Source organism: Schistocerca americana, chromosome 2 (assembly GCF_021461395.2).
Source record: "Schistocerca americana isolate TAMUIC-IGC-003095 chromosome 2, iqSchAmer2.1, whole genome shotgun sequence".
Classification (NCBI taxonomy): Eukaryota; Metazoa; Arthropoda; class Insecta; order Orthoptera; family Acrididae; genus Schistocerca; species Schistocerca americana.
This window is the reverse complement of record NC_060120.1, coordinates 821878949-821900549: the sequence shown is the minus strand read 5'-3', so window position 1 is coordinate 821900549 and position 21601 is coordinate 821878949. Positions and strand designations below refer to the sequence as shown.

Here is a 21601-nt window from a genome sequence, read left to right as displayed (position 1 = left end):
TTTTATAGGCCTACTGAGCCCTGCAGTTTTCCCAGTATCATAGTTCTTTCTCAACCATTCCCGAGCTAACCAATGTTTCATTATGTTCTGGAACTTCTGATTTGTCATTTGAAAGCTTATTATTGGAAACAGTCCGACAGTGTAGTCCCACTGGTAAAACAAAGAAGAAAAGGATTGCACCAGGAGCTGAAGTTATCACTTTTCAAGACGCCATCTATAAAGAAAAAGATTTTAAAGGAAACAAGAATAATAAGGAGAAAGCAAAACAAAAAAGCATTATCAGCATAAAAAAGGGCTTGGTAATGAAAAGTAAATCTTCCAAACAAAGTGCTGTTACTTTATCCGAAATGGCATCTCAGAATGTTGTAGGAAAAAAATCCCTGATTGCTCATGTGGGTAACAAGGAAAAAACACTGGAAGTTGAATCAACAAGTGAAGAAAGTGAAACTGAAGGAGGCCTATCTTTAATAAGTAGTGATGAAGAAAATGGGACCATAACAACATTGGACGATCTCAGGAAAGAAATGATAAACTATGAAGAAGAAAAAGAGGCAAACTTATAAAGTGAACTTATAAAGTGAATTTTTCTTTTCTCTTGAGACTAGATATTTTATTATTTTTGTTAAATTGCCTACTAAAGAAAAAATATTACTTTTGTAGAATTTAAGCTAGTAAATTACTGGCCTAAAACAAAAATAAATAATCTATGATGCATTCTGTTTCAGTGTTTTATAGTTTAGGCTAACATTTTTTTTTTTTTTTAGCTAACATTTTCTGTGTATTTCGTAATATACAAAGAGGCGTGAGCAAAAAAGTTCATATCTTGAGTAAAATTTAAGATATTTTAATAATTTAAAAACCCTCAAATTCAGTAAAAATTGGGTAATCACGTCACTTACCTCAAGTCTCTTTTACAATGCTCTGTATGGGTACAACAAAGCGGGGTTACACTTGCCCCGAACCATGGGGCAAGTGTTACCTCACGACACAAAATTTTGAAAACAATTATTTGACCATATAATTTTATTTTTTTCAAAAACAAAATGTGTGTTGTTTAAAAGTCAATAAGTCAAACTTTAAGCGTGAGAAATTTCAAAATAATATCTTCAATAACAAGTTGGTAGTTTGGTGTCAAAGTTGAACTATGCCAAAACGTGGTTACACTTACCCCACTTCACCCTAGTACAGTTATTTTCAGTGTATTGAGTGAATACTTATTTGGAGTGTCCAAGTGGCTTTTTACATAAAATACGTTCCTGTAAATAATTTCACAATATAAACAAGAGCTCGATGAAGTTATTTTGTCTTCTCACATGAGAGAACTGGACAGGAAATGCTGGGGAGATTCAGTCTGTCCATAAGCTGAAAAGCAAGAAGTGCTTTTGGATGGAGGAGTTACCTCTGCTCAAAGAATGGTACAGCTGCTGTACAGGATGACTAAGAATCAATTTCCCTTTAGTCTAAGAACAGAGTTATGCACAATCTGTTCATGTGTGTTTCCTGCATTAGTATTATTAGTATCCCATATTTACAATATATACTGTGTTAATGTACTTGTGGAAAATAAACAAGCTTGGTGATGTCTGCACAGTATGTAGCCAATGATAAGGTGAGCTGCAGAAGGGTTGATAAACTTTGTCCAACACCATGGAGTTGCTTTTAGCTATGCACTTCACGGAGAGAATAGGGAATCGCCTGCACACTCTTCAGTTTGCAATGAGGCAATTGCATGACCACAATCTGGCAAACTACTTTCCCTTGCACTTCCAACCTTCACCCCCCCTCACCCTTTCCACACAGTTACAGTGCCAGAACACAAGTAATCCCTTAATATGGTTATATTACACTCAGATCTACACACATTCAATATCTGTTCATAATTCATTCACCTAACAATAAACATTAATTTTATACCATGAAAACACTACTTACATAATCTGTGATTTTGAACTTCTCTTCAACATGGAGACCATTAGTCCTAAAGAAAAAATTAACAGGACCCTTTTATCTAAGAAATTTAATGTAGTTTAATTTTGCTCTGGGAAGCATTTTTGCTAGAAGCTGTGGTTTTCAAGTTATTGAGAAAAACTTCAGGTGTCCCTTCCACCCATGCCAAGGTCATGCCTCACTTGTCAGGATTTTTCCAGTCTGGGCTTTTAGTATGTTGTTCATGACATCCTTGTACCACTGTACAAAAATTTGCAACTATGCAAATTCCCCTCCCCTCTCCAATTTTCCTTTGTTGACTGAACTAGTACCTGGTTTTTCCATTGTGTGTTGTACTTAGTAATTGTTTCAGCGATGAATGATGGGAAGAGACTGTGATGAATCAAGAGTCAGCTGTGGATATTGCTCACCCTTTGATGTTCCAACTGTGAATTCATGACAAGAAGAGGTGAATAATTTTAACTGTGTACTTACTAGACTCAGTACAATCAGTACCATATCTGCAAATGATGCCCTTAAAAATTGAGTGGGAGAAAACATACCCCTTCCCCTCCTCTCCACCCCTACTTCTCTTTCCTATCTGTGTTAGTTAGCTTTTACTGGGGAGAGATTGAGTCACAGCTCTGTTACATGAGCTCTACACAATAATCAAGTGTAACTTACACAAAATATAGTAAAGTTAGACCACAACTACATGGCACAAGCTTTATCATATATCATGTTCTGCAGGACCCCTTAATATGCAACAGAACAATAGTAACCAGAAACATCTGATATATCTATCATGTGTTGTCCAAAAATTGCCACAATCCATGCTTGTACTTCTGAAAGTCTCTCTGGCATGCACCCAGACTGATTATTCATTGTAAAACGAATTTTCAACGGCGTAATGTGCCATCATCATAATAATGTTACTCCTGCTGACTGACATCCTGGTGCAGTAGGTGCAGTATACACACCTGTCATCTCTTGCCTTCATTGACCCCATGTATGGACCACGCGATGTGCTAGCCATGGTGGTGGAGGTAGCTCACGCTTGGGAACTGAGTGGCAATCCTCAGTCTGCACTCCAACTTTGCTGTGCTTGGTGTTTGTTTCCACTGCATTTGCAGAATTTATGCTTGACTAAATTGAAATCTATTATCTTCATTGATGAGATTCTCATACAGATGGATTTCAATAGCCTCCTTGTATACACAACTCCAATAGTGGAACTTGTTTTTTTGTATCTCCATATTTCACTTTGTGGTTAGTTTCAAGGTAATGTTCAGCAACTGCTGATTTTTTGGGATGCTGGAGGTCCATGTGCCATTTGTGTTCCATGCACCTTTCTTAAATTGTGCAAATGGTTTGTCCAACATGTTTTTCTGCACTCGGACATAACACACTTCAGATATCCAAAGGCCCAGGTAATCTTTTACTGTCCCTAAGAGGAATTTCGTCTTTGCCATTGGGTGGTGCACACATTTGACATAATTGTTGTAATATTCTATTGATTTTTCCGTATACATTGCCCACATGACGATTGTAGGCTATGTTTTTCAGTTGGCCTCCATTGGAGGTTGGCTGTAACTGGTCTTTTTGTTTGAAGGTGCAAATAATTTGATAGTTTCTACAGCTGTTTTTCTGGAATATGTCCCTGTTCTGGTTTTAGGCTTATTTTGTTAGGGATCACATGAGCTCTGTGGATCAGCGTGTTTAGTACTCCCTCCCTTTGTGACAGTTGATGACAGCTAGAGGCGTGGAAGTACTGGTCTGTGTGGGTTTTCTTCCAATAGATGCTGAGACCCAGTATTGCTTCCCGTTTTCTCCATACCAGAACATCCAAGAACAGAAACTGACCACTTTGCTCTTTCTCCATTGTGAAATGAATTTGGTTGTGGATACAGTTCAGGTATTGAAAGAAAACTTGAAATCTCATCTTTCCAGTGAGGCCAAATGACAAACATATTATCAACACGTCTGTAAAAGACTACTGGTTTTAAAGGTGCTCACATTTGCTAATGAACAGACTCAAAACTAACATCACATGTTTTGCAAACTCATGTGGTGGCACTCCTATTGTACTCACTATTGGCCTCTTTCGTGTACCTTTGGAAGCCTGAAGAGCCTTGGTGGTGCACCAGCATGTGTTCAAAATTTCTCCAATGTCCCTTTTGTAAAAGTACTTTGGAGAAATTCAATCATCTTACGCTGCATCTTCCTGGTTGGATCATCGGCTCTTGTGAGCGGCTTTGTCTAGGAGTTTGTACGTTTTCTCTTTACATTCTGCAACTGTTAGTAAGATGGTTATGTTCCCCTTATCTGCTGGGAGGATGACAATGTCTTGATTGTTACACAGAGAATGTAGTGCAGCTCTTTCCCACCCGGAGATGTTATGTACAAATTCTTCAACTTAGATGACTGTGGGCTCTGGCAGTGAAAGTTCTCCAAGCACAGCGGAAAAGGAACACTAGGCACAGCGAAGGCAGAGTGCAGACTGAGAACGGACACTCGATTCACGAGTGTGAGATACCCCACCACCAGGCCAGAACATTGCACAGTCCATTCACAGGATCAGTGGAGGGGGAGGGAGAGGGGGAGTGGGGGTGGGGAGGAGACGTCCAGCATATGAATCACATGCACTAGTCCACGATGTCAGTCAGCAGAAGTAACATGATGATGATGATGATGATGGCATGTTTCGCTGTTGAAAATTCATTCTACAATGAACAATCAATCCAACTGCATGCCAGAGAGATTTTCAAGAAGGATATTCACTGGGGCAACTTACGAACACACATTACTTGTACATATTAATATTTTCTTCCTATCTGCAGAAAATAGTACCGAAGAGACCCACAATTAGAAGAACTAACAAGTCACTCTGGTGGGAAAACCCATTTCCATAACCCCAATCAGAGACCCAAAACAGGGCTGGAAGTACTCTACACTAAGTTCGTCTGCGACCTCGTCGTCGCACAAGAGTTTACAAAAATATAGAGAACATCGAACCAACAACAACTACAGGCGACAAGAAGAATCGCATCCCAGTGAAGAATGTCGCCGCCAATGCGCTCGTTGATGGACCATGTGTGTTTCTTGGATGTACTCTTAATTTCAGTTTGGACATAAACGATACCTTCTCTCATGGAAATGGATGGTTGACAGTTGCCATAGTAAGAGGAGGTAGCGGAGTTCCAAGTGTACCTGGACTCGAAAGTTTTAATGATAGAGATGTAATTTCGTTTCGCACTTATCATATGTTTGAAGTTGTGTTTTAAGTACGGTGTAAGGAGAAAAAAGCGGTTGGGAGGAGGCAGTGTAGCTGAATATCTAAGGAACTTGCATAAAATAGAGGACTAATTTTTAAAAGACTCAAGCCACTTTAATAATTTTAGTACTTTCTTCTCATGGGCAGAAATGATGATAATTTACATAACAAGTAAATATATGTATGACACGCTTGCTGTACATTTTAAGTAGGGTGAAAATATGAAGGGATGTATAAACTGCTAAAATAGCAACAGGTACAATATCTATGATAACCTTGAAGCTTTACAAAATAACCAAAATAGACATTAATGACTGGTCTTTATTAATGCTTTCAAATAATACCTTTTCTCACTTTTTTTCACATATTGCCCTATAACATTATATATGGAAGATAACTGTTGTCACATTATATACTGAAGACAAGTGCTGCCTACAGTTTATGTGTATTAAAGTCTTGGGGTAATGTTCGCCAGGATAAACAGTAATCTTTCATGGAGCAGTTAAGTTTGGATACAATGGCACCTTATCTCCGAAAGTATGAGCATCACAAACAAAAATGAATAAAATACAATCGTGTACCTGCAGCTGACTGAGGAATGGCACAGATCACACAAAAGTCCACAAAACTGCGTTAATTTTCAAGTGCTCTAGCTTTCTTTTTCTGTTTCACGAATACAATTTCACATCCACACACAATATGTAACAGCTGCAGTAAAACTGTTCATGAGAGGTTGCCCTTGTAGACAGTTGTGAGAAATGGATTGTGGCCACTGAGAGAAAGTGCTCTTTAAAATAATGGTAGCATTCAATTTGCTTTCACTGTCAATGCCGTAAGAATGATAAATTGTAGAAATTAATGATGAGGCAAGTAGTAGCCTCGAATGTATTACTCATATGTCTACGAGTTCACGTTTTGCAAGTTCAGGTTCATGCAGATAATGACATTTGTCGCCAAGTGAATGTTTGCAAGTGGTAACATATGAAGAATGTGCCTTTATTTTTTTTTTTTATTTTTTTTTATTTTTATTTTTTTTTTTTTTTTTTTTTGAGTTATCAGTCTTCTGAGTGGTTTGATGCGGCCTGTCACGAATTTCTCTTCCATGCCAACCTCTTCACCTCACACTAGTACTTGAAACCTATGTCCTATATTATCTGCCAGACGTATTCCAATCTCTGTCTTCCTCTACAGTTTTTGCCCTCTATGGCTCCCTCTAGTACCTTGGCAGTCCGTCCCTGATGCCTTACATCCTGTCCCTTCTCCTTGTCAGTGTTTTCCACATACTCATTTCCTCTCTGATTCTGCACAGAACCTGCTCATTCCTTACCTTATTAGTCCACCTAATTTTCAACATTTGTCTGTAGTACCACATCTCAAATGCTTCGATTCTCTTCTGTTCCGGTTTTCCTCCAGTCCATTTTCACTACCACACAATGCTGTGCTCCAAACATATATTCTCAGAAATTTCTTCTTCGGGTTAAGGCCAATGTTCGATACTAGTAGACTTATCTTGGCCAGGAATGCCCTTTTTTGCCAGTGCTAGTCTGCTTTGGATGTCCTCTTTGCTCCATCCATCATTGGTTATTTTACTGCCTAGGCATCAGAATTCCTTAACTTCATCTACTTTGTGACCATCAATCCTGATGTTAAGTTTCTCACTGTTCTCATTTCTGCTATTTCTCATTACTTCCATCTTTCTTAGATTTACTCTCAAACCATATTCTGTACTCATTAGACTGTCCATTCCATTCAGCAAATAATGTAATTCTTCTTCACTTTCACTCAGGATAGCAATGTCATCAGCAAATTTTATCACTGATACCCTTTCACCTTCAGTTTTAATTCCACTCCTGAACCTTTCTTTTATTTCCACCATTGCTTCTTTGATGTACAGACTGAACAGTAGGGACGAGAGACTACATCCCTGTCTTACAGCATTTTTAATCCGAACATTTTGTTCTTGGTTGTCCACCTTTTATTCCCTCTTGGTTCTTGTACATATTGTATCCTACATGTCTCTCCCTATAGCTTACTCTTATTTTTCTCAGAATTTCAAACATCTTGCACTATTTTACATTGTCAGATGCTTTTTCTAGGTCGACAAAGCCTATGAACGTGTCTTGATTTTTCTTTAGTGTTGCTTCCATTATCAACTGCAATATGAGAATTGTCTCTCTGGTGCCTTTACCTTTCCTAAAGCCAAATTGATCATTATCTAACATACTCTCAATTTTCTTTTCCATTGTTCTGTATATTATTCTTGTCATCAACTTGGATGTATGAGTTGTTAAGCTGATTTGTGACAATTCTCGCACTTGACAGCTCTTGCAGCCTTCGGAATTTTGTGGGTGATATTTTTCCGAAAGTCAGACAGTACACTGCCAGACTCAGACATCCTACACACCAACATGATAGTTGTTTTGTTGCCCCTTCCCTTAATGATTTGAGAAATTCTGATGGAATGTTATCGATCCCTTATGCCTTATTCGATAAGTCCTATATCTACATCTACATGACTACTCTGCAATTCACATTTACATGCTTGGCAGAGGGTTCATCGAACCACAATCATACTATCTCTCTACCATTCCACTCTCGAACAGCGCACAGGAAAAACGAACACCTAAACCTTTCTGTTCGAGCTCTGATTTCTCTTATTTTATTTTGATGATCATTCCTACCTACGTAGGTTGGACTAAACAAAATATTTTCGCATTCGGAAGAGAAAGTTGGTGATTGAAATTTCGTAAATAGATCTCGCCGCGACGAAAAACGTCTTTGGTTTAATGACTTCCATCCAAACTCGCGTATCATATCTGCCACTCTCTCTCCCCTATTACGTGATAATACAACACGAGCTGCCCTTTTTTGCACCCTTTCGATGTCCTCTGTCAATCCCACCTGGTAAGGATCCCACACCGCGCAGCGTTATTCTAACAGAGGACGAACGAGTGTAGTGTAAGCTGTCTCTTTAGAGGACTTGTTGCATCTTTTAAGTGTCCTGCCAATGAAACGCAACCTTTGGCTCGCCTTCCCCACAATATTATCTATGTGGTCTTTCCAACTGAAGTTGTTTGTAATTTTAACACCCAGGTACTTAGTCGAATTGACAGCCTTGAGAATTTTACTCCTTATCGAGTAATCGAATTCCAACGGATTTCTTTTGGAACTCGTGTGGATCACCTCACACTTTTCGTTATTTAGCGTCATCTGCCACACCATACAGCAATCTTTTCTAAATAACTTTGCAACTGATACTGGTCTTCAGATGACCTTACTAGACTGTAAATCACAGCTCTCTTAAATTCTGATTCTAATACTGGGTATTGAATAGAATTGGGGAGAAGAGGAGTTTGTGGCACAACTTGACAAGAAGAAGGGACCGGTTGGTAGGACATGTTCTGAGGCATCAAGGGATCACAAATTTAGCATTGGAGGGCAGCGTGGAGGGTAAAAATCGTAGAGGGAGACCAAGAGATGAATACACTAACTTGTAAGCAGATTCAGAAGGATGTAGGTTGCAGTAAGTACTTGGAAATGAAGAAGCTTGCACAGGATAGAGCAGCATGGAGAGCTGCATCAAACCAGTCTCAGGACTGAAGACAACAACAACAACATACTGGATCCACTATGTCTTCCAAATTGACTCCTGTTTCTTCTTCTATCAGATCAGGCAAATCTTCCCCCTCATAGAGCCCTTCAATGTACTCTTTCCAACTGTCCACGCTCTCCTCTGCACTTGAATATGGAGTTCCGGTTGCACTCTTAATGTTACCACCCCTCTTTTTTTAATTTCGTAGAAGGTTGTTTTTACTTTCCTATGTGCTGAGTCAGTCCTTCCGAATCTCATTTCTTTTTCTTCACATTTTTCATGCAGCCATTTTGTCTTAGCTTCCCTGCACTTCCTATTTATTTAATTCCTCAGTGACATGTATTTCTCTATCCCTGAACTTGCCTGAACATTTTTGTACTCGATTCATCGATTAGCTGAAGTATTTCTTCTGTTACCCATGATTTCTTTGCAGTTGCCTTCTTTGTACCTATGTTTTTCTTTCCAGCTTCTGTGATTGTCCTTTCTAGAAATGTCCATTCCTCTTCAGCCGTACTACCTACCAGACTATTCTTAATTGCTTTATCTACAGCCTTAAGAGAATTTCAAGCATATCTCATCATTCCTTAGTACTTCCGTATCCCACTTCTTTGCGTATGGATTTATCCTGACCGATCTCTTGAACTTCAGCCTACTTACTACTACATTGTGATCTGAGTCTATATCTGCTCCTAGGTACGCCTTACAATACATCTGATTTCGGAATCTCCGTCTCACCATGATGTAATCTAACTGAAATCTTCCCATACCACCCGACCTTTTCCAAGTATACCACTTCCCCTTGTGATTCTTGAACAGATTATTCACTATTACTAGCTGAAATCTATTACAGAACTCAATTAGTCTTTCTCTTCTCTCATTCCTTGTCCCAAGCCCATAATCGCCTGTAACCTTCTGTTCTACTCCTTGCCCTACAACTGTATTTCAGTCCCCCATGACTATTAGATTTTTATCTCCCTTTGTGTACTGTATTACTCTTTCAATATTGTCTCATATACTTTCTCTCTCTCTTCATCTTCAGCTTGCAACGTTGGCATGTATCCCTGAACAATCATTGTTGGTGTTGGTTTGCTGTCAATTCTGATAAGAATAACCAAATCACTGAACTGTTCAGAGTAACACACTCTCTGCCCTACCTTCCTATTCATAATGAATCCTAATCCCGTTATACCATTTTCTGCTGCTGTTGATATTACCCCATATCCATCTGACCAGAAATCCTCGTCTTCTTTCCATTCCACTTCACTGACCCCTTCTATATCTAGATTGAGCCTTTGTATTTCCCTTTTCAGATTTTCTAGCTTCCCTATCACATTCAAGCTTCTGACATTCCACACCCCAACATTAGAATATTATCCTTTCATTGACTATTCAATCTTTTTCTCATGGTCACCTTCCCTATGGCAGCCCCCTCCCGGAAATCCGAATGGGGGACAATTCCGGAAGCCAATGGAGAGAGCACCATGACACTTTTTCAATTACAGGCCACATGTCCTGTGGATACGCACCATGTGTCATTAATGCAGTGGTTCCCATTGCCTTCTGCATCCTCATGTCATTGATCATTGCTGATTCTTCCACCTTAGCGGCAGTTTCCCACCCAAAGGGCAAGGGAGTGCCCTGAACCTCTGCCTGCTCCTCTGCCCTCTTTGACAAGGCCATTGGTAGTATGGGGTGATTTCTTATGCCAGAAGTCTTTGACCACCAATGCTGATTATTAATCAAAAATTAAGCAGTGGCTAGTTTCGAACACAAGACCGAGGACATTTTGATTATGAATCAAAGACGTCTCCCATAGACCAAGGATCACGTATATTGTCATTTTTATGCTAATTTACAGGAGACATAAGCAGTGACGGATTTACGAACAAACTAAAGGAAATAGTTGTGCAATGAGTATGAGTGAACGAGAAATGTTCCTACAGCAGATATCACAAAGTCAATGCAAGAGCGAGCCGGACATGACAACGATGAAGGTAAAAACTATGGTAAGGAAAAAGACAGCACTAACATAGCAACTTTGCATAGCATCTGATGAACAGCTAATTGCATTCCAGTGCTATTTAATCAGTTGAAGCGAACAACAGAACTATTTGCATGAACATATAGGCAGTACTGATTCTGATATGGCAACAAATGTTTTGGCTGAAGAGAGGGCTGCAAATGTAATAAAAAAAAATCAGAGAAGGGGGTGATGACTAATGACTTGATGTTATACTGGATTGATGTCATTGGACCCAAAAGTGGCCTATTTTCTTCAAAGGAGAGGAATGTTTGCACTACAGTCTTTCACAGGACACCTCAAACAGTCCCAATAATAATTCCTTGTGTTACAACTCTTACAGTGGAGCGCAACTAAGAAAGCAGCTGGATGAAGCCTTCTGTGCAGAGAGGGAAGAGGAATACTTTGTGGCAATGCCAGTGTGCTCTCTGTCCCTGTACCACACCTCACACCTACCTTGAAACAGTCAACATTAGCGATGAGAACAATACAGGGCGATTCAAAAAGAATACCACAACTTTAGGAATTTAAAACTTTGCAACGACAAAAGGCAGAGCTAAGCACTATCTGTCGGCGAATTAAGGGAGCTATAAAGTTTCATTTAGGTTGTACATTTGTTCGCTTGAGGCGCTGTTGACTAGGCATCAGCGTCAGTTGATGCTAAGATGGCGACCGCTCAACAGAAAGCTTTTTGTGTTATTGAGTATGGCAGAAGTGAATCGACGACAGTTGTTCAGCGTGCATTTCGAACGAAGTATGGTGTTAAACCTCCTGATAGGTGGTGTATTAAACGTTGGTATAAACAGTTTACGTCAACTACCCGAGGCGATGGATCGGCCGCCAGGCAGCCCGTGACAGAGCACTTCATCACTGGCCTCCAAGAAGCCCTGATCTTACCCCCTGCGATTTTTTCTTATGGGGGTATGTTAAGGATATGGTGTTTCGGCCACCTCTCCCAGCCACCATTGATGATTTGAAACGAGAAATAACAGCAGCTATCCAAACTGTTACGCCTGATATGCTACAGAGAGTGTGGAACGAGTTGGAGTATCGGGTTGATATTGCTCGAGTGTCTGGAGGGGGCCATATTGAACATCTCTGAACTTGTTTTTGAGTGAAAAAAAAAAAAAAAAACCTTTTTAAATACTCTTTGTAATGATGTATAACAGAAGGTTATATTATGTTTCTTTCATTAAATACACATTTTTAAAGTTGTGGTATTCTTTTTGAATCACCCTGTATATTCAGTGTGGTTTGGAAAACAATTGACTCATTTGGTTGTAGTTTTAGGTATCTGTTGGATTATTAGTCATTCATTTCTTTTGAATGAAACTAATCTGTGGGAGTAACTGAATGAAAACAGTTCATACAGTTCATTGTAGTTCTGCATACTGACTGAATTATTTATTATTCTTTTCAAGTGAAACCAATCGGTAGTTTTTCTTTTAGTTGAACCGTGTATTCATTCTTTAAACTAGAACCATCTGTTTTAGCTGACACTCTTCTGAGCGAAACAACTCAGTAAAATTTTCATTAGTTGAAATAAAGCAGTTGGTATACAACGGGGGTACAGATACCCCAAAGGGGTAGCCCTACTCGCGGGGGTACTTTAAGATATCTTAGAGCGTACATCAAACTTAAAATTAACATTACACATTTTCATCTAATTATACTGTGAAACGACTACTTCTTGCTTTCATCATTTGAAACTTATAAATATGTTTTTGTGGATTACGGGGTTCCAGATGCAAATTTTAACATTTAACTAATGAAGGTAATGTATCGTTGGGGTATATAGTTGAGCATAAAAGTTCACTTTGGGTACATGAAAAAGAAAGGAACATTGCCACATTTTAGGCATTGAAAATACAACATGAAGAAATCAAAACGTGGACGTACAAGCCATCCCGATTCATTTTGATACATATGTGGAGAATTCAGGACAAGGAAACAAAGACAACCAATTTCTAACTTACTGAAGACAACGTATCATCTATACTTCAAATGCCAACTGGGAGATCAGGATAAAGATTGGGTACCTCACATAACTCGTTCTAGGTGCAGTTCTAAACTAACACAATTGCTGAAAGGATAAAAAAAAGAGCACTTATCATTTGGCATACCAATGATCTGGGAAGTGCCTCAAAATCATGTTCATGATTGCTACTTCTGTTTGACTAATGTAACTGGCTTTTCATAAAGAATAAGAAGAATATTAAATACCATAACCTGCCCTCAGTGATTAGACCTGTCCCCACAGTGAAGACCTGCCAGTTCCTATTTCTCCATTAGGATGGGAAGAAGTTCCTAATTCTGATCATGAATCTACAAACGCTGAGGAAGCACAATGTCAATCAAGTGAAGAGGATCACTTTCCAGAACAAAGACCACATTTAATGACCTAGTTCGTGATTTATACTTATCCAAGGAGCAGGCAGAAATTTTATCTTCAAGTCTTAAGGAATGGAACTTACTTCATGAAGAAACAAGAATTACTCGCTTTGGGCAATGTAATAAAGATTTGATGACATATTACCATATGGTGGGAAGTGTTTGTCCTTGTAGTGATGTAGTAGGATTACCGAAACAGCTAAACATACCATACGATGCTGCCAAGTGGCGCTTGTTTATTGACACTTCCAAGACAAGTCTGGAGGCTGCACTATTGCATAATGGTAATACATTTCCATCTGTATTAAGTATGAGGAAGAAAATTGGAAAATATGTGGTGATATTAAGGTGACTGGTTTACTAACTGGTCTCCAAAGTGGTTTCACAAAGTATTGCCGTTTCCTTTGTCTTTGGGACAGCCGTGCAACAGATAAACATTATACAATTAATCAAAATAAACATTACACAGTTAAACAGTGAGCACCACAAGAGGAATTGGTTCCAGGGAGAGAAAATGCGAAACTTGTACCTTTGGTGGATTCTCAAAATGTTTTCCTTCCCCCACTGCATATTAAGCTCAGCTGTATGAAGAATTTTGCCAAGGGAATTGACAAAAATGCTAATGGTTTTATGTAGCTACATGAAGTGTCCCCTGAATTAAGTGATGCCAAATTGAAAGAGGGGATTTTTATTGGGCCACAAATTAAGAAGTTAATGCATGATAAGAACTTCAAAGAAAACTTAAGTCAGTCAGAACTTGCAGCCTGGCTTTCTTTTAAGGATGTCATTGAAGGTTTCCTAGGGAACACAAGAGCGGATAACAGTGACAAATTAGTGGGCTCTCTTTTAGAGAACTATAAAAATCTTGGATGCAGAATGTCACTAAAAATGCACTTCCTTCATTCTCATTTAGATTCCTTCCCTACCAATTTGAGAGTGGTTTGTGACGAGCATGGAGAAAGGTTCCATCAGGACATTTTGTGAATGGAAAGCTGCTATAGAGGTAGATGGGACCCTTCAATGTCAAGTGACTACTGTTGGTTTTTGAAGCGTGAAGGATATATATCCCACAGAAGGAATGAATGTTGCAATTTTTCTTGTAAAAATGTACGTTAGTCCCAGGGCACTAGAGATAGGTAATTTTATGGCATTAAGTATGTTATATATTGTCCAAATTTAGTGCAGACCACACTAGTCTCCGTTTTTAGATATAGGCACTTAAAAACCTCCGTAACAAAAAACTGGAGGGTGATGGTGTGTAATTATGCACAACACAGAGCTGTAATGATGTGAAGCCTGCCCCTGGTAGAATTGGAAATTTATTATCAAAATACCAAATACGCAACAAGTTAATCTTGAAAAACAAGTTCATCTACATTCAACAACAGAACATCATTGTGATACATAAATTGACAATATAATTAAGAAAAATTACTTTCTCAAGCAAGAAGAGACAGCAATGCTTCACTAAACAAGTGACAAAATGAAATTTCAACAATACAATGCATCTAGTCTAACAGCAGACTGCAGCTCCAAAATAGCAGTTATACACTCAGAAAAGGCAAGTTACGACTCAAGGAGGAAGCAACCAATTCCAGTTTCCTTATGTTTCATTCCCTCGACACTGATTTTTCACAATTATCGCTGAACGTTGGAATCAAAAGCATAACATGTCAGTTTAGTTATGCATATGCAATGTTGTTATCGAGTGCAATGGAGCCAGTGCTTTGTAGTTTGTAGTGAGCATTGGCACTATTGATGTTCAAGGGAGTTCTTTGGCACAAAAATACCATACAAGCAAACAAAAGCTAACAGTTGTTGCTCATGATCAGTAAATAACAAGATGACCAACTCATAGTGCCAATAATAAACAACACGTTACAGGTACAATAAGAACACAAAACAACACTAGGCTCACTGGACATGTGACATGGGAGGAGAGAGAGAGAAAGCTGCTGCGGCTCAGCACTTGCCAAGTAAAAGTATTGGTTGCTGTGGAGAAGAGATGCAACATTTTATTCAGGGGTGACACTGAAATACATAAACATGACAACAGCTTTAACAAGTATGAGGAAAACCTCTAAATAAATGCAACCTGAATCAGTGGTGGATACAGAAAAACCTCAAGCAGGAGGCTCTAAAGATATCTTTACTGTTACCACAATAAAAAATAATCAAGCCACATGCAAAGTTTATGAAAGTTTTATTTAAACTGATTATACACATATACAAGACATTCGACAGAGGGCCTATATAGCAACAATGCGCTTTAAGGAATCTTCTTGAAAGTCACTATTACTGGAGATATATGCATCAACAGTTTCCCATACCTAACTCATAATAAAGAGTTAGGTATGGGAAACTATTGTTACATAAATAGTAAAAATACTGTTACTATGAATTACTATTATTTATATTTCACAATCAACTGATCACTCTCACTCTCGACTAATCTTCACACTTGCCCTTGCTACAACTAGGACTTTTAAGTAATTCATTCTTCAGTCTTCATATTTCTGCTTCTGAATGTAAATTAGCTATCTATACAGCGAATGGTCCATACTTATAATGTTACAGATCAAAGGTTCTCCGTACAGGAAAACAGTAGAATATTCGCAACTTTTCTCGAACAAATGCCAGACAGAATAACGTATCGAGATCACTAGAATGGCAGCAACTTTTCTCACAGGTACATGTTAACTATCTATGTGCCAGACAGAAACGTATAAAATATGATGGTGCGGACGCGCATGTTACAGAGGAAAGTGCAACTACTCGATAACTCTGTTCAGTCAAGTCGACTGATGAAAGGAACACACGAATAGCGTGCGGACTGACTGGCAGGGGCAGCACAGGTGGCAATGCGGGCAGCCCTGCAAAATGGGAGGGGGTCACCCCCCCATATGTATCCGCCACTGGCCTGGATGGTATTCACCATTTTTGCTGCAGATCGCAAGCCTGAAATCACCTAAGTACTACAACAGAAATTAATATATTAATATATTTTTTAAACCTACTGAAATTTCAAAACACCCAAGATATTTCAATTAACCTTCACATTAATACTTTAATTTCTCCCATTCTGTAATTTTTATTAATAGTTATGCAGAATCATTAAGTCAGCAACTGTAAATGATCTAATTACACCTTCTGAGTGATACCAAGTAGTATTTGAAGTGGTTTTTTGAGGACATTGAGGAGGAGAGAGAAAAGTTTTGGCTATGTTTGGTTCAATAGGTACTGTATCCATTGGAGAAAAATCAGATGAGGCAGGTAGAGGATGAAACAAATTGATAATACAGGAGTAGAGAAGAAGCTGTGGGAGGACACATCAGATCCGCTAAGCTGTGAATGCACTGAAAACATCAGATTTGCTGTTTTCCAATCAAAAATGTGCACCCATGTATCTCAAAACTTATAAGCAACAAAGGATTTGGTGAAAACATAATTCCTTTCTTACCCTACTCCACGAATGAACGAACTGTAGAAATGTAACTAACTGTTGTAACAACCCCCTCCCCAAATACCCTTATGTGATAACCAAAATCACTTTACTTAGATTGTTCCAACAGCCCCATGAGTCATATGATCTGGGGTAATTAGAACAGGGAATCCAGACACTTAACATAATGTGAAGATGAGGTTTAAACCATAAGCAACCTAGTTGTGAACGTCAGTACATAAATTTTCAATTCAATCTAAACAAATTCATGCACAAAAATTAATGCCGGGCTTCAATATGCCTCCAGCAAGGCTTAAGTTTCAAACAATACTTTCCCGTCATATGCCAAAAAAACATCCATAACATTCTAATTAGTGAATGTAAGATAGTAAAAGACAGCCATTTGAACGGGTCTGTGTTGACTGTAATTGAAAACGGAGAAATCTGAGTTTCGTGTGTTTATTAAACATTTTCATTTGAAGGGTTGGACTGCCACATGAATCAAAACAGGATTGGATGAAGTTCACATGGACTCTATGCCATCATTGAAGACTATTTAGGCCTACTTTTGGATTAATAAATTTAAAAGTGGTCCGACAAGCAATGAAGATGATGTGCGCTCCACCCATCCATCTGAGGTCACCACAAAGGAAACCATTGACAAAATCCATGATATGTTAATGCAAGACAGCTGAATACAAGTTCATGAGAGTGCTGAGTCTGTAGACATCCCAGCTGAGTGAGTGCATAATATTGTGCATGAAGAAGTGACTATGAAAAAGATGGTGTGCAGCGGGTGCTGCAATTGCTCACAGTCAACCAAAATCACAGCACATCTGGCACAACGTATAAACACACTGTCTTGCCTAATTGCAATCCGCAGGGCTTTTTGCACTGACTTGACATTACACATAAGACTCAAAACAGCAGTCAAAATAATGGACAAAGGCTGGTGAAAATGCACTGAGAAGGCAACAACTATTCTTTCAGCTGGTAACGTGACGGCCATTGTTTTTTCAGGATTCCTGAGGAATAATTTTCATAGATTAGGCCTAGTTAGAAGAAGGCAGAACCATAGCTGGACTCTATTCACTGTTGGACAGTTTAAAACTTTTGTTGGCTGAAAAAAGAACTAGGCTAGCACAGAAAAAAGTGCTCTTTCATCAGGATAATGCATTATCCCAAACATCAGCAATAACAATGGCAAATGTGCATGAACAGGGCTTTGATTTTGTTCCTCATACACACTATTCATCAGACATAGCCACAAGCAACTTCTTCCTTTTCCCTAACTTGAAACTTTGACTTGCTGGGTAGAAATTTTCAGCAAATGAGGAATTGATGGTTGCAGTCATTGAGTATTTTGTAGAGTTTGACAGAATCTCTTTTTTCAATGGGATGAAAAAGCTGGAAGATTGCTGGCCCAAGTGCATATCCCTCAAAGGAGAGTATGTCAAGAAGTGAATTGCTTATCAAACCAACAGTTTTCCGGCTTTTTTACAAGACTTATCAAACACCCTCACAGATGTTGGCAGCGAAGGTTAGGCCCTATCCACAACATTCTTTGAGATCATCAATTCAATTTACAAGTAGTAAGAACCAGAGGTTGTACAGAGTTTCAGAGAGAGCATAAGGGAACAATTGACAGGAATGGGGGAAAGAAATACAGTAGAAGAATGGGTAGCTTTGAGGGATGAAATAGTGAAGGTGGCAGAGGATCAAGTAGATATAAAGACGAGGGCTAGTAGAAATCCTTGGGTAACAGAAGAGATACTGAATTTAATTGATGAAAGGAGAAAATATAAAAATGCAGTAAATGAAGCAGGCAAAAAGGAATACAAACGTCTCAAAAATGAGATCGACAGGAAGGGCAAACTGGCTAAGCAGGAATGGCTAGAGGACAAATTTAAGGATGCAGAGGCTTATCTCACAAGGGGTAAGATAGATACTGCGTACAGGAAAATTAAAGAGACCTTTGGAGAAAAGAGAACCACTTGCATGAATATCAAGAGCTCAGGTGGAAACCCAGTTCTAAGCAAAGAAGGGAAAGCAGAAAGGTGGAAGGAGTATATAGAGGGTCCAGAATAATCTCTTTCAAATTCTGAAGGTGGCAGGGGTAAAATACAGGGAGCGAAAGGCTATTTACAATTTTTACAGAAACCAGATGGCAGTTATAAGAGTTGAGGGGCACGAAAGGGAAGCAGTGGTTGGGAAGGGAGTGAGACAGGGTTGTAGCCTCTCCCCAATGTTATTCAATCTGTATATTGAGCAAGCAGTAAAGGAAACAAAAGAAAAATTCAGAGTAGAAAGAAATAAAAACTTTAAGGTTCACCGATGACATTGTAGTTCTGTCAGAGGCAGCAAAGAACTTGGAACAGCAGTTGAACGGAATGGACAGTGTATTGAAAGGAGGGTATAAGATGAACATCAACAAAAGCAAAACGAGGATAATGGAATGTAGTTGAATTAAGTAGGGTGATGCTAAGGGAATTAGACTAGGAAATGAGACACTTAAAGTAGTAAAGGAGTTTTGCTATTTGGAGAGCAAAATAACTGATGATGGTCGAAGGAGAAAGGATATAAAATGTAGACTGGCAATGGCAAGGAAAGCGTTTCTGAAGAAGAAAAATTTGTTAGCATCGAGTATTGATTTAAGTGTCAGGAAGTCGTTTCTGAAAGTATTTGTATGGAGTGTAGCCATGTATGGAAGTGAAACATGGACGATAAATAGTTTAGACAAGAAGAGAATAGAAGCTTTCGAAATGTGGTGCTACAGAAGAATGCTGAAGATTAGATGGGTAGATCACATAACTAACGAGGAGGTATTGAACAGAATTGGGGAGAAGAAGAGTTTGTGGCACAAGATGACTAGAAGAAGGGATCGGTTGGTAGGGCATATTGTGAGGCATCAAGGGATCACCAATTTAGTATTGGAGGGCAGCGTGGAGGGTAAAAATCGTAGAGGGAGACCAAGAGATGAATACACTAAGCAGATTCAGAAAGATGTAGGCTGCAGTAGGTACTGGGAGATGAAGAAGCTTGCACAGGATAGAATAGCATGGAGAGCTGCATCAAACCAGTCTCAGGACTGAAGACCACAACAACAAGTAGTATGTTACTATCATCCCTGTTACACATAACAGGCAAAAAAAGTGCTATAGGCAATCACATAGCAATTAACTAATTATAATCTTCAGCTGTGGTCACAATTCCAAACTGGTACAAATAAATGAGTCTTGAGTCTTTGACAATGCTATCCAGTTGTGCTGAAAATATAAAAAACAATTAAAAAAACAGCTGCAGGCTCCAATAACATGACAGACACAAGAAGTAAGAATTACTTTCCAAATTTGTCATACTAAAATATTTTCAAATCATTTATGCTTAAAAAAATCTACATAATCAAACTAATGCACAGTAACCCTTTAAAAATATTAGTTTTCATTACACCAAAAAAGAATACCTACATTATGAAATGTATCTGTTAATAGAGACGTCACCCCCCCCCCCCCAACCAAAAAGAAAATGATGTGTTTCGATAACATATTTAACATTATGTGACAGTTATCAATACCACTATGTTATTGACTGACAAGTGTTTACGTCCTTCCTCGTACTTTAAAAAATCTCACAGACGCGAGCGTGTACCAATAACGCACAAGACAAGATGAAAAGCGCATGGTATGCGATATTGGAAGCTTTCATTATATGCCACACTTCAGATGATATTCCCCCGCTCTCTTGATATGGATACAGGATTTATACCTCATACAGGCTTATTTGTTGAGCTTTTGGCTTCCAAGTTTTCGGGCTACTTATGAACCAAGTTTTTGATGCACCTACTACGCAAACAAAACGACACGGTAAACACAGTCGATTACGTGCCGACTACGATAATTTTTCTTGTTAGTTCTGACAGTGGCTTTCATCCATGGCAGTATATAAAAAAACAACGAAATCAATGTCCGAATATATAATCCAATGAAATATGCCTCCTGCTGTGGATTACATGAAAATGGACAATTTACAGACACTTTAACAAGTAACAACAATAACTTGTCAACAATCATTTATCACTGTTTCTTTTGTAGAATACCCTACTAACTATCCCAAGCGAGTGTGTATACAGCTAACCGTAGAACAACAGGGAACCAGAAAGCTTGTATGTAATTTGTTTCGCATTTAATCTTGTTGACTGCAAATCAAACGTCTCATAATATGAAACCCAATTATAATGTAACTGTTTATCCTACGTCTATTCTTAACAATGTCCGTATACAAAGCAACTGAGCGTTTATTTGATACGGGAGTGTTACAAGATGTGCAATTCCCACACTTCCCCAAAACAACGCAACATTACATTTAAAATAATTTTTAATTTGGAAAACTATGGCCATTGCCGAGGAGAGTTGGTCTAGAACTAATAGAATTACACAAAGAATGGCTGAAGTACTTACAAAGAGAAGGGCAAAACCGAATGAAAAAGCGCGCAAGAATTGACAGCACGTCCAACTTCTAAAACTGTGGCGCTTTCAGCCTTGATTCACTTTTCAGCGTCCAACAACAATAGCTACACACTTTCTCACACCATTATTATCGGTGTCTCTAAGTGTAAACCATAAAGTAAAAAAATATGTACTCAAACGACAACACAACTCTCTCCAGCAAGTCCACGCACCTTTCAAACGTAGTAACTATTGGCATTCAAAGATTTCCATTGACAACATGTACCGACAATTATTTTTAAATAACATCTTTGAAAGTCAGTGTGTGTAATTATTGGGAAAAAACCGTGCAGGTCTCCTTAAAAGCAACAAAGTGGTATATAATCAAAGTAGCTGGAAAGTAACTAAGCTTGGTATAATAAGAAAATTGTCGTTGGCTGGACGTTTCTGAAATAATAATTCTTTACCTCTTAAAGTTTTAGTTGAAGTAATTATGAAGCCTAACAAATTT

At 38.6% G+C, this 21601-nt stretch overlaps 1 protein-coding gene across 1 annotated transcript in view; it reads right to left on the bottom strand.

Moving 5' to 3' along the window:
• Window positions 1-21338, bottom strand: part of LOC124594460 (tudor domain-containing protein 5-like) — a 248163-nt gene extending 226825 nt beyond the window's left edge. Inside the window, exon 1 of the mRNA XM_047132835.1 lies at window positions 21103-21338. The gene's annotated coding sequence lies outside the window, so the exon portion shown is untranslated. The remainder of the gene's footprint in view (window positions 1-21102) is intronic.
• Between the last annotated feature and the right edge of the window lie 263 nt (window positions 21339-21601).